Source organism: Peromyscus eremicus, chromosome 3, assembly GCF_949786415.1.
Source record: "Peromyscus eremicus chromosome 3, PerEre_H2_v1, whole genome shotgun sequence".
In the NCBI taxonomy this organism is placed as follows: domain Eukaryota; kingdom Metazoa; phylum Chordata; class Mammalia; order Rodentia; family Cricetidae; genus Peromyscus; species Peromyscus eremicus.
In genome coordinates, this window is record NC_081418.1 from 31,762,169 (window position 1) to 31,777,403 (window position 15,235).

Below are 15,235 nucleotides of genomic sequence, written 5' to 3' on the forward strand. Positions count from 1 at the left end.
CACTCTGTGACTAATGTTTTAGTTTTAAGAATACCATGCAAAGCAATTCTTACCATATGATAGCTTGAAAAAGATATGTGTCCCATTTGTTCGTGTTTTTGAACATTTACCTGGTCTTTAGTTGGTGGTACTCTTTGAGGATGTTATGAAATTTTAGGATAAGGATCCTTGTTAGATAAAGTACAATGCCAAGAGCAGAGTAGGGGTTTTATGATATTACCACACTTCCAGTTTGTTCTCTGCATCCTCTGTGCAGTGATGTTGTGACCTTTCAGGTTCCTGGACTGACCCTTTGCTCCCATTCATCCTCTGCCATGACAAACACTTATCCTTCTGGAATCATAAGCTAAAATAAATACTTTTGTCTATAAGTTTTTGTTTGTTTGTTTCTTAAATTTTTTTTCAACTGGTGAAATCCTACTAAGCAAAAAGACAGAGTAGATTAAATAAAATACTTAAAGCACCAATCACATACCTTGAAATTATCCAATCTTTCTCTATTTTCTTTTCAGGATCATTGTGTTGGGATAAACACACACACACACACACACACACACACACACACACAATGAAAATTTTGACCAAAATTCCTTTTTTGAGTAGACAATATCAATCCCAAATGACATGTGTTATTAAGTAAAAAGTTAACAGTTAGAGAAACCCTAGAGTTCTCCAGAATAGCACACATTATTATTGTCCTTGATCTTGATAAAAGCCATAAGAAAGTGGTAATATCTCAGTGATAAAACAGACAAAAAAACAGAAACAAAAATCAAAGCATGTGTGTGAGCACAAAACACACACACACACACACACACACACACACACACACACACACACACACTGTGGCTGAAGGACATTGAGAAATCATACTCAAACTTACTGAGATAATTCCTTCCTATGCCACCTTTTATCATCTGAAAGTGTCATGCAGGTTTCTGGGTGAGCTAAGACATCAAAATCAATGGTATATGCAATGCTGGATACAGCATTGGAATAGCATGCTGCAATGATAACTTGCCAGGCAAGATGTGTCTACTGGTACAATAGTGGTTTGATTTTTTTTAATGGGGTAATTACTGCTTTCTGATTGAGTTTGAATCTGTTCCATGGAAGAGAATTTCATATTTGTTACTGTGATCACAGTCAAAGCCAATGCCTGTAAATCTCATAGACCCTAAAGTATACTGTACTAACTTGGCCATGGTGCCAAATTCCTTCTAAATAGTTATATTTATATCCATAGACCTGGATTGCTCTCAATATTAGTGAGAGAAGGGTTTTGTTTTATTTTGTTTTTATGTTTTTTTTTTTCAGTGTACAGCAGTCAACAGAAAGATGAATAACTGGTCAAAGTACTAGGAATACTATACTAAGTGCTTATTATCTGCACCACCATAGAGTCTCAAGTACCTGATGGAAGAGGACACAGAATGAATGTTAGAGAAGGAAAAAGGCGAGGAAAGAGTACTATGATGCTGTTCTCAGGACATGACATTGCTATTCCACTCATGAACCCAGAGCAGCTATGGTTACTGGAATAAGCTACTGAAGATCAAACTAGCCCCAATTCCCGCCCCCCCCACACTTCCTAATGAGGAGCTATTGGAAGTAGAGAGAATAAAAGAGATAAAAAATAATAAAGAGAATCACACTTTATTGAGAATATGGACATTGGTAGGTTTGCCATTCTCCAGTGAATGGCCTCACACTCTTTCATATATGGACATCAGGAAATGAATTTAATGGATTACAAAAAGAAGAATGAGGTAGGAGGAATTGAAAGGGGATAATGAAGGATAAAAGATCATATAACAATGTTAAACATGTAAGAAATTCTCAAAAACATTTTAAACCTTAAAAAAAAACACTACAGATAATATTAACATTTTAGAAGAAGCAGTTTTATAAAAAACACATGCAAATGACTACTAAAGATATAAAACATCACAAAATTTAATAATTAGTAGTTATTTAAAAGTACAACCACAATTAATACATTATTCAAGGTTTGCTGATCAGCAATAAAACTTGATAAATTAGTTACATTAAGCTGAAACACTTCAACTGATCAAAAAGAGTATTAAAACTGAGAAATATAATCACACTGTGGGAGAAGATGTTTAATAAAATATCTGACAATGTAATATGTACATATTTATTCATATATAGTTTTGAATCTATATCAATTTACATATATAAATAATTGCACACACATACTCCTGGATATACTCATATAGATAATTCCTATATAGTTTCATATTTCTATACACATTTACAAATGATAAAAATACATGGGCAAATATATTAAAATAAATGATAATATATATGTAATTTAGCAGATATATGAGCAAAATACTTTAATTAGTACTTCACAGAAAAAAATATCCATCTAAATGACCACTGAAGCTATAAAATAAAAATTAATTTAAGTCATTCTCTAATATAGTACTGTGATGTCATTTGTCTACCAAAATGACAAAAATTCAAAATATATGAATATTACATATTTCTAAGTATATGAAGCAAAATAAATTTATAGGTTTCAGTTGTAAAATTTTTGTAAAGCTTGCAGGTTTTTTGATTGTAATAAATTCATGTCCTATGGCCCTGAAGATTAAATTCTAATAAATCTAAACGTGTGTGGACATCGGTGGATATGGCCAAGAATGTTGATAGACACTTAAAATCATGGTTAAGTCTAATATAGCTCCAGCAAGGTGTATAAAGAATATCACAATGAAATATCAAATAAGAGAAATGAGATATTACATAACAATGTGTAGCACAAATTGTTAGGTCTTTTTAATAAAAATAAACCCAAGGCCAGTTATTTGAGTGAATGCTAGAAGATCAGAGAAGCACAACAAGCCACAGCCTCACCTTGCCAAATCCTCAGCTGATCCTGTTTCCTCAGACTGGAAGACTTTGAGTACTTATCCAAATGGATCTCAGCTGACCTGCTGCTCAAAAGCCTAAAAGCTTAACCAGCCTAGTTCCTGATCCTCTCTCCTTTCTGCTTTCTGCCATCACTTCCTGGGATTAAAGACATGAGTTGCCATGCCTGGCTGTTTCCAGTGTGGCCTTGAACTCACAGAGATCCAGATGGACCTCTGCCTCCAGAATGCTAGGATTAAAGGCGTGTGTGCCACCATTTTCTGTCCTCCATATCTAGTGGCTGTTCTGTTTTCTGACCCCAGATAAGTTTATTAGGATGCACAGCATTTTGGGAAACACAATATCACCACAACAATGTCATTTATTTTTGTATGCAACTTTATTGCATACAAAGTTCCAAACCTGAAAAGGGGTCTTATCTGTGAAGATAGGGCAGCAGTTACATTTAAGAAGCATGTTGGGGACATTGTGGAAAACCAGTGTAATGGAAAGTTCTGGGAACCTATGAGGGTGACCGTAGTGAGGACTTCTAGTAATGGAGGATGAGGAGTCTGAGCAGGTTATCTTTTTGAGCAGGCAAGGTTTCCAGTGGTGGGACAGAGCTGCATTTGGTTGAGTGTTGGCTGAGAGGTCCTGTGGAAATCCCTAAACAACCCAGCCTGATGCTAGGATAGAGAGTCTCTTCCTGAAAACTGACCCCGGGGCTCCATTGCTGAAGACAACATCCACACTGCTCATTGATTGTGGGGAGGTTGAGATGGTGCCTGCATGGAGCCTTCACCCCTATGTTTTAGTCTCTTTGTTGCAGGAAGACACTCTGCTGGCTACTGAAAGAGAAACCTGGACACCAATCCACCCACAAAACCCTCAACCTATAATCTGCTTTGTCTGCAGGGTATGCTGGGGCAATGTGGCACAGAACTGTGGCCAACCAATGTCTGGTTTAATTTGAGGTTTAACTTGAGGCCCATATCACAAGAGACCTAGAGTAGACACAAACATGACTGTTCATAAATAAATAAATAAATAAATAAATAAATAAATAAATAATCAATGAAATGATTCCTAATGACATTTTGCTATACTCATAGATCAATAACCTTTTCAGTCGTCATCATAGAGGTTTCCTACAGCAGTAGATGGAAGACCTACAAGTCCCTCTGAGATAGGGGAACTTGGTAGAAGAGGGGAAGGAAAGACTGAAGTAGTTAGAGGGAGTGTTGGACACCAGGAGAACACAGCCGACTGAATCAACTAAGCAGGGCTCACAAGGGCTCACAGATACTGAAGCAGAGCAAGGGGGTTGAACTGTTGGCTTGCTGTTTTTGTGGTAGTCCTAATCGTGAGAGTGGGTGTGTCTCTGGCTTTTATGTCTGTTTGGGACTCTTTCCCTCCTGTTGAGTGCCTTGTCCAGCATTGGTGTGTGGACTTTTGCCTTGTCTTTGTATTTCATTTTTTCGTGTTTGGCTGTCATTTTGGAGGCCTGCTCTTCTCTAAGTGAAAACAGAAGGGAAGTGGATACAGGGGAGAGAGGAGGTAGGGGGAGGTATGAGAAGTAGATGGAGGGTAAACTGTGGTTGGAATATATGGTATAAGAGGAGAATCTAATATCAACTTTTAAAAAAAGCATGTTTTTCAGAAGACATAAGTTTGAACCTTTTGGGTTCTTGTATCTTGTGTTAATTGATTTGGATTATAGTTACTAACAAATATTTGGCTTTGCAAAAATCACTGAAATGTGAATTTGTTTCATTATTTAGTTTTGTAAATATAGATATATTTTGTATATAAAAGCTTTCTTATTTGTTTGTTTTTTCAGAATTATAATTTGCTCTAGACCCATATCATTAATTTCAAAGTTTTTCTTTTACTCTGGTTCTTTTTACATGAAATTGACATGAACTTTCTTCCACCATTGATAGAATTATATGTATTTTTTTCTTCTGCCACTGCGTGGTTGGGCAATACATGGGACCTCAACACTATTTTAATATCTTTCAGTCATCTATTATTATTATTGTGCATAAAGTAGTTTATGGTACATCTTTATTGTCTTACATGATTAGTAGCATAGGTGCCAGGGAAATGTTTTCATTAGTCTCAGCTCAGCTTCACATGATCAAAATATGTCCAGTTTTCTTACATAGGTGCTGTGGGATGTTCTGTATATCAAATATGTTGCTGTGATTGGTTAGTAAATAAAACACTGATTGGCCAGTAGCCAGGCAGGAAGGATAGTCAGGACAAGCAGAGAAGAGAATTCTGGGAAGTGGAAGGCTGAATCAGAGAGACACTGCCAGCTGCCACCATGACAAGCAGCATGTGAAGATGCCAGTAAGCCAGGAGCCATGTGGCAAAGTATAGATTTATAGAAATGGATTAATTTAAGATATGCAGTTAGCAAGAAGCCTGCCACGGCCATACAGTTTGTAAGCAATACAAATACTTGGTTGGGTCTGAGCAGCTGCAGGACTGGCGGGTGAAAGAGATTTGTCCTGACTGTGGGCCAGGCAGGAAAACTCTAGCTACACAGGGGTAGTCACAAAATTGGGCAAATATGACAATTCTGGCAACATCATTTTGGTATGAAATTACAGCTTGATAAACCCTGGTATTTAATCTGTGAAAAGTTAGCAAAATGTAAAATTCTATGAAATTTTTGGAATGTTTCATATATATATATATATATATATATATGTGTGTGTGTGTATATATGTGTATATATATATGTATATATGTGTATATATGCAATCAAAGATTTTGTTTTACAGTACAGAACAAAAAAAATAAAATGAGTATCATTTCATTTCAGTTTGCAATAATATAAAAATATGAACTGTATTTACAGCTATTCCCTTCTCCCACCTTGTCTGGTTCAATTAAAATAAATCCACCTTTTCACTGGGTTATAAGACTTTGCATGCTCACCACCTGTGGAATCACTACTAAAATCAATAACCACTATAGATTTAGTTCCAAGATCTCTACATAAATCACAGCAAAAGTATTTACAAGGAGAAGAGGAAGAAAAGTACATGGAAATGGCACTGAATAAGGGAATATGTGTTCAATTTAAATGAAAATTCTACATTTAAAATCATTTTGATAATGTCAGTGAATCATTGCTTTTAGAATTTAAGGAAAATAAAATTTTATAATATTTTAAACACTGATGAAATTTATGTCAGACAAAGAAATCAAATTACTACCTAGACAAATAACAAAACAATTCAATTTTGTAATGTCTTCATATATAGATGAACTTCATTAAAACTTATTTTGTAGATATATTTTTTATGACCTAAGGTATCCTTACAAGTCATCATCACTTAATTATTTTAGACTCTCAATTATTTAAACACAACTTCTGCAACTTTCTTGCAAAGTGTTATTTTTGATGAAAGTCTCTAACTTAAAAATATTCTTAAAACCTAGTATGTAAGCTGGGCAATAGTAGCACATACCTTTAATCCTAGCACTTGAGAGGAAGGGTCAGAAGGATCCAGTCTCACATACTACTACAACCCAAACCAATATCCTAAATTTTCTCAGGGTCCAAAGATTACCAGCATCCCCACACAACAAGAAGTTATCTAGAAAGCAACACTCACATTCCCCAAAATTAGGTTATGAATGTTTATTATCATTTTAAGGGGGTTGGTTACAAGCTGTTATTGATTATAATTTTAAAAAAAGCTAAACAAAAGAGTTAAATTCAAATATCTCTTTATAAAGGAAAAAAGGAGGACATGATATAGAAATGATAGGGATAAAATGGTAGATTATTGAATCCACTTTAATCCAAAAAACAACTATTAATTTAAAGTATTTTACATTGGTCTGGATTATGGTTTATTGATACAAATTTGAAGTTAATTTTGTTATACTATATGTATGTTTCTACTGTTGTTTGTGGAATTATGTTATTATTAATTAATAAATATAGATAAATAGTCATCTATGATAGACTAATAGTTCATGTTAGGTATGTGTTCAAAGTCATAAATAGATATATTTCAATAGAAAGATGTCTTCAAACACTTCAAAGACCTACAGAATATGGCATTTAATATGTTTAATAACCTAAGTCTTTCATGACATTGAGACATGTCTGCTCCTGGCAGCACCAATTTATTTCAGAGATGATGATAGTCATCAAAGAAACTCCATATGGCGTTTGCTTTCTTTGTGGCAAATGTTAACCACTGGGCAAGAAAGTGCCCTTGCTTTAGTTGCTGACAGTGTACTGTCCAAGTGGACCATCAGAATGCAAAAGAAATTAACTGTCAAACTTTGCAAAACAAGGTAGGGCAGTCCTTCAAAATTCCCTGCTTTTCGGAAAACTCTGTCAGATATACTAGGCCTGTAGCCCAAAGATGGATGCCCCAATGTTTCAGAAGAGCCTTGAGTGACTGTCCAGATGAATTGCTAAACGGTCCTATAAAATAAAAAACCCAGATTCAGATATCAGGGTTAAAACCTGAGAGATCAGAAGAATAGGAAAAGTCACAAGTCAACTTCACCTTACCGACCCTTAACTTCCAAAGAGACCTACTTCCTGTATACCCGTGCCTATATGCCTTTCTGATCTACTATCTCATTTGTTCTCTCCATCCAGCTATATCACTTCCTCCTCCTGCCCAGATCTGTCACTTCCTGTCTGTCTGTACAGACCTACAGACCTCCATGGTTAATTAGTGCTGGAATTTAAGGCATGTGCCACCACACCTGGCTCTGTTCAGAGTGTGGCCTTGAACTCACAGAGATCCAGACAGATTCCTGCCTCCTGAATGATAGAATTAAAGGCATGTGCTACCATTGCCTGACTTCTATGTTTAATATAGTGACTAGCCTTTTCCTCTGATCTCCAGGCAAGCTTATTTATTAGAGCACAAATAAAATATCACCACAGCCAAATGTCCCTGTCACTAGATAACATTTCATCCTTTGATGGAATTGAAGACTAGATAGTCATAGTTAAAATTTTCCTTAGTTTTGATAAAAGGTAAATTAAGAATAAAACTTTAAAGTCATAAAGATAAAATAGATGATAGAATGTTTTCTCTAATTTTGCCAAATACAAATGGACTAGTTATTATAATTGTAACTCTTACTTGATAACTGTTTTCAATAGGTATAAATTTTACTATGAAATGAAAACCTTACTTTTCAATGGGACAAAATGGGAGAAATGGTGTAGAAGAATGCTTTTATACATTGTAAAGATGTGTCATTAAAATTGGTTTAATAAAAAGCTTACTGGTTGGTAGCCAGGGATGAAGTATAGGTGGGACAACCAAACTAAGGATGCTGGATGAAGAAGTGTGGAGTCAGACATGATATCTCCTGGCAATTGCCTGTGGGAGGGGGCAGCTAAAAAAACCCATGAGCTACCACCATATGCTAAGTTGAGCAATGCAGGTAGCTGACATAGCACTTTAAGACTTGTAGCAGGAATCTTAAAAGTTCTTATTAATAAAACAAACCCGGGCCAGGTATTGGGGTGAATTGGAAGATCAGAGAAACAGAACAAGCCACAGCTAACCTCACCTGGCCAACTTCTCAGCTGATCTTGTTTCCTCAGACTGGAAGCCTCTGTGTCCTCACATCTGAATGGCTCTCAGCTGAACTGTGCTGCTCAAAACCTAAAAGCTTAACCAGCCAAATTGCTTAACCAGCCAAATGCTTCTCATTTCTGGTCCTCATGCCTTATATACCTTTCTGCTTTCTATCATCACTCCCTGGGATTAAAGGCTGACTTTCTGGGATTAAAGGTGTGAGTCACCATGCTTGGCTATATCCTTCAACAGATAGATTTCTGCCTCTGGAATGCTAAGATTAAAGGCGTGTGTTACCACTGCCTACCCTAAATATCTAGTGGCTTTTCTGTTCTCTGACCCCCGATAAGTTTATTAGGGTACACAATATTTTGGGGAACACAATACCACCACAAAGACTGACCTCATGCAATCAAAGAACAATACAAATGCATTGTAAAACAGATCCAGACAGAAAAATACCTCTAGATAAGTTACAGTGTGTTTAAAATTATACGTAGGCTTGGGAGAAGAAAGAGAAAGGGTAGAGACAGTCAGAGATTAAAAATAGTTTCAAATAATAAAGTAAAGTTGTTAAAAATGAGTAATAAAAAGAATATAATAAGCCACATAAAGGTGGGAAATTCACAGAGGATCTGGATTCTGTATGTTATTGTGTTGTCTTAAATTTTCTGATTGCTAATGAAGGTACAACATCCTCTTAGACACATTGCATTTTTAAAACTGCTGGATTGAACCAACCTATATATTTAAAAATATCTTGACTTCAAAATTTGAGCCTAAGATGAAGCAGGATGTGTAGAAAATGAGGTAACAAGCTGGGAGCCATGTGGCAAAGCATAGATAAGAAATATGAATTAATTTAAGTGTAAGGGCTAATAACAAGCCTGAGTTATTGGCCAAGCATTTAGTATTAATATAAGCCTCAGTGTACTTATTTGGGAGCTGCTGGTGGGACAGAAACTTCTGCTTACATAGAGCATAGCGATTAAAAGTGAACTGATCCACTCAGTTCTATTACTACACTGAGATCTTTCTCTCTAAAGTGAAGAGTTTGTCACCAATACCTACTGAATAGTGTTATTTTTATCCTACTCAATCCCTTTATTACAGTTCTATGGTTAAAAATCAAATCATTTCTGAAGAAATTTGAAGAATTTGAACTTGAAGAAAACAAATACAAGAGTCATAGAGTTTGTTTAAAGGTAATTTATTGCAATATATCAAAGTTCAATATACATATCATTACTGAAACTTCTGATGAGACTGACTTGTAATTATTTTTGCTTCAAATGGTATGAGAGTGAATTGATAACTATTATTTAATAGAAGGTCTATTGAATTGTAGGAGACATTAAAGAGAATCTGTAGTGGGTAGCCATGTCCAGGCTGCCAGCTGTCTCGGTCTACTCTCGCAAGATTCCCAAAAGTTGCTTGCATCCATCTACCATTTCTCAGGTACCATTATATTCCTTCTCAGGTCTTTGATGGGATTGAAGACTAGCAGTTATAGTTACAACTTAGTAGATAGAACATATTAAGTATTAGATTCAGGTTCTTTAGGATAGGACACCTTTTGGAATGATCTTTGTAACATGCCATTTACCTATGCTCTATACTTCTCTGGATTTTAATATGTGTTTCTTGCTTGATATTGTTTGCATTGGTTGTAGTTCCATCTTATCTAGGTCATTATCCCTCATTATTCCTGGACAATATTTGATAACCATTCCTTTGTATATAGTCTTGTATTAGGTTAGAACTTTCTTATTTAGACAAAAAGGGGGAGATGTAGTGGGCAGCCTTTCCAGCTTTGTTCTGGAAGTTCCAACCCCCATTGAGACTTCGGCAACTGTCACGCCTACAAGGCGGGGCCAAGGGAGGCACCTGGGGACCCAAGATCTGGATCTGCGGACTCTTGCTCGGTTCCAGGACCCTGGATGGTGGAGGTGGATAAAGCAGAGCTCCAGAGAACACCGCTGGACTGTGATACACCTTCCCCAGACCCTGCGACCTACCTATCCCTTAATTTGTAAGTTACGCCATTAAATAAATCTCCTTTTAACTACGTGGAGTGGCCTTAATAATTTCACCAATAAGAATCATCAGCTGAAAGCAGACATTTTTCAGTAACATTGTATAGAATTATTATAAAATGTCAATATTTAATATTTGAAAATTCCATGACTTAAATATGTTAATTTAAGAAAAATGATAAAGACTTAAAATACATGCCTTTTGGAGCATTCAATTCTCACTAAATTGATCTCATCAATGTACTTATGATAATTTGTAATGAATATTATGTGATATGATTCTAAATGTTATACAATAATGTTAACACAAGAGGACACTCGTGCTTTTAAAGAATAATATTACATGACAGTAAAGAACTAAGACTTTAGAATTAAGTTTTAATTCTTCATAATGATGAGCTTTAAGTTTGATTTATATTTGCTCATATACCTACTTCCCATAGCCAAATTTATTCTATTTTTATCCCCTAAATGCTCAGTCTGATTACTGGTAAGATAAACCTTCCTATTTAATTCTCAAGTATGATAACTATTCTCATTTTCATTATTATAGAGCAATTTTTAGAAAATGGAGTCACACAATATATTGTTTTTTGGCCTACAACTTTGGGCATCAAAATTCTGTCTGTGACTTATCCATACTGATATCCCTAGTACAGGCTCATTTGTGTTCTTTAGTACTGTTAAGTGTGTTCTTTTAAATATTTCATCCTTCTCCAAATACATTCTACTGTTGATGAACAGACGGTTTGTTTTAAATTGATATTGCTACAAAATAGTGCTGCAATGGACATGATCATCTTAGGCATAAATCAAATTTGTATGGCCTATATAGCCAGAATGGAATTACTATATCATAGGTTTCAAATGTTATAACTTTATTATTCATCACCAAAAAGGATGGGAAAACAGTATTCCCAATTTACAGTGTCATAAGGAATATATGTATCATGGTTTCTACACAGTTGACTAAAACTTAGGGTATTTTTTCTATTCATACTTACTTTGGCGGATATATGATAATGCCTTTTAAATTTTTATTTTTATTATTGTAATAGCAATTAGTCCTGCATCATATGATTCTGAGTCTCTTGAGCTATATAGTTAGTAGCCTAGAATGTCACATGATACAGGATGGAAGTACCCAACATCTTCTGGCCTCCATATGAACCCACATGTGCAAATATATACTTATCATTCCATATACATACATGCACTCAATCAAATAGGAAAAACACTGTGATAATTTTGAGTGATTCAAATGATCATATATTTACAATAAAATAGAATGAAGATGTTAAGACAGAAAGTAAACGATTGGCTAATGAGTAGTGTACCATGTTGTTATGGGATTGTGTTTTAGTTTGTTTGGTCTCATCAAGAAGAATTCTACAACAAACACAGAAATAAAGACAGATACAAACACAGACACAGGCACATGCACACACACATGCACACACACCCACGTGCGCGCACACACACACACACACACACACACACACACATACAGGGTTGATGGCAATTTGTAACAAGAAAGCAAGATCAAATATTAAATGTGAATGGAAATATGACCCTTATGAAGGAGAAAACCATTCCAGAGAGCATTGGTGCACTTGGTACTCAGAGTCATTGATCTTTTAGTTTTGTATACATTGATAGTTCTAGTTTACATCATCTGTCCTCTGATTTAAATACCTCTCCCTTCTCCCAGTATGCTTTTTTCAAAATTGTTATGTGCTAGAAATTATTTATTTACTCTTTGAACTTTGTCTGACGTCTTGTGTTTGATATCATCATTGTTATTTGATTAGAATATTCTATTATCTCTAGATAAAGACACTTCTATTTTGAGAGTGATGCATCATGAAACTGGGAATTAGAATCTTTTATTAAGTGTGGACTCGCTTGCTATACACATAAGAAGGGTGTCTCATAGACCCCCTTCTCCTAACTCCAACACTCACCTCTGTCTTGTACCTAACAGTACTAATGTAGTCCCTTGGGCTGTAAACAATTATTCTAATCTTTTACTTTGTCATCAGCCTTTTCAAGGATCATGAGACTTGCCTACAAATGGCAAAGAAGTCTGATCACACAAGTTACCTGAGTTATAACACTTCAAAGAAATTCACAGACAAGATCTAAGAAAACAGCATTTGTTTCCTTTGTGATGCATTTTATGAGTAAAACTTTAAATTTCTGCCAATAAAGTATTGATAAGTACAGCTGATATTCTATGATTTAAACAGTACAGTGTAAGTAGACAGGAAAAGTGACCTAATTTGTTACTGGAAAATCTGGAATTCACAGAGGAATTGAAATTTGTATTAGATTGGAAATCGTCATGACAAATCTGGGGACTAAATATGTAAATCAAGAGAATGCTAGAAGAAACTTAAACAGCCCCAAAAGAGAGGTCAGCTCAGAGTAGCTAGAGGATAAAATGCATGGACCCTGTTAGAAAATGTCGTTGGTGTGATAGTTAAGAGAGGTAAGCTCAGAGTAGCTAGAGGATAAAATGCATGGACACTGTTAGAAAATGTCATTGGTGTGATAGTTAAGTCAGACTGGGAAAAGCCTCATCCATATATAAATACATCAATGTCTATGTATTCTACAATAGCAACATTGAACTCAGGCAAGGAATCTCCAGTCAGTCAGTGATTGCTGAATGCCTGCTATTTACCAGTAGCATTTTCATGTTTCTGCACTATCAAGGCTGTCTTAAGAAGAATGACTGCCAACTTGGCTTAAAGGATGAATGAATGGAAAAAAGTGAAAGATAATACCACATCCAAGGCTGATGTATCTTCTTGGATCTGTCTAGCCACATTTCAGATGGTAATAATAATAAGCATGAGTCTTTTGCTTACATTACCAAACTCTATCATACCATAAAGACCTTCCCCAGATGAGATTAGAGAACAAATGCCCCTTCCCTGTTTCATGAGGAGAAGAAAGAAATTATATAGCATCCCTACAAAATTCTCTGAATTTGGTAATTCCAAGGTTTCTCTAACTTTTCTAAAAACTGTCTGCACATGAAAGACAGGTATCTTGACATGTTGCTTGATAGAAAAACCAATGCTAATATATTGTGTCAGTAAATAGTTTCTTTGCCTGAGACTCAAAGTGCTTTGTTTGCTGTCAGAGTGATCCATGGACAATTCTAATACCATATTTTACATCATTAAGAAAATAAACTCCCAACCTTCCCAAAATGTTTGCCCAAGTTTAAATGATAACTTTTAATTATTTGTTTAAATTCATTCTCCAGAATATCTTTAAAAGATATAACATCAATGTGTTATTCACAGGCTGTCACATTTATTCCCAGTAACAAAATTTAAACTGTAATTTCCAGATGTAATATACAAACAGGTTAAAAACTTGTGAAGTTGAAGGCGCTGGAATAATTTCCTGGGTATCTCTTTTTATATTTCATTACAATTCCCTTTTAATGTATTTGAACAAAATAAAGAATAAAAGTTATTTCTGGTTGTGTATCTTGACTGGGCCAAAACACACAACAATACAGAACTGAAAGAAAGACAGCAGCATTTTTATACATATTGAGGTTTTTTTCTTCTTTGTTCAAATTAATCATTTATCACTTTTACTAAACAAAACATTAGTGAACCCAAAAGCAGTTGTCCCATTCTAACTCTTTAATTATAAGGTGAATTTTATTTCAAGATACAGTAACAGTTATCACCATCATCACTGTGACCATCATCACCACCACCATTATTGTCACCATCATTTTTTACCTTGACTTCATCATTACCGTTATCAGTGACTTCATGACACCATGATACCATGGCCACTATCAATCACTTCATGACAGCTAGTTTATACCATGCCAAACACGTATAAATACTGTAATCAACTTTTGATGTTCATAACATGCTTATCCTTATTTGACAAATCAAGATATGAAGGTGCAAAAAAATTTACTATCTCTTCAATGACACAGAACAAGTAATAAAAATCTGATTATATTTTTCCAGATAAGTCCACATTGTAGTCTCTAAGCTTTCTCACCTTTTATCTCTAACAGGTACACAGGTACGCATTCTTTTAAATAGTCCCATTCTTTTGTGAACTGTATTGACACTCTGATGAATGTAACTTGTTATTTCTTACTAACTATGTATCATCTATTGAAAATTAGTTATCTGTAGGTTTAATATACAAGTTTAGAAGACAAAAGTATACTAATATCAACAATAGCTACCATTACCAAATTATATTCCAAAATTGTCTTGGGTAATGTATAGTGATGTAAAAACAAGTATATTTTCATAAGAAGCCATGCTTATGGCATGGCACGTGTACTTTCTATAATCATGTTCTGTGAAATAAACATCTCAGTGACTCATTTTTGTTCTGCAGGCTCAGCTGTTGTAACGAAGTAACAATTTACACAAAGACTTAAAATGAAAAGGTCATCTTTTTCAATTGGACCCACTTCATAATTCCAAACTGTATAAAGAGAGTATTCATCTGTGCAGATGTTTAAATGATGGCCATTGGCAATAAAATCACTGCCATTTTACTCACAAAGCATTGAGTACAAAGTTTCTTCAAAAAGGAAATTGATTGAGATATTTCACTAAAGGGATAGCATGATATATAAATCATTTGTCCACTCTGGAAACAAGAAGAAAAGCTATAGAAGCTGAATATAACTCATAAAAGACTGCATTGTGTAAAACATATACCTACCTCTAAGGTATGAAA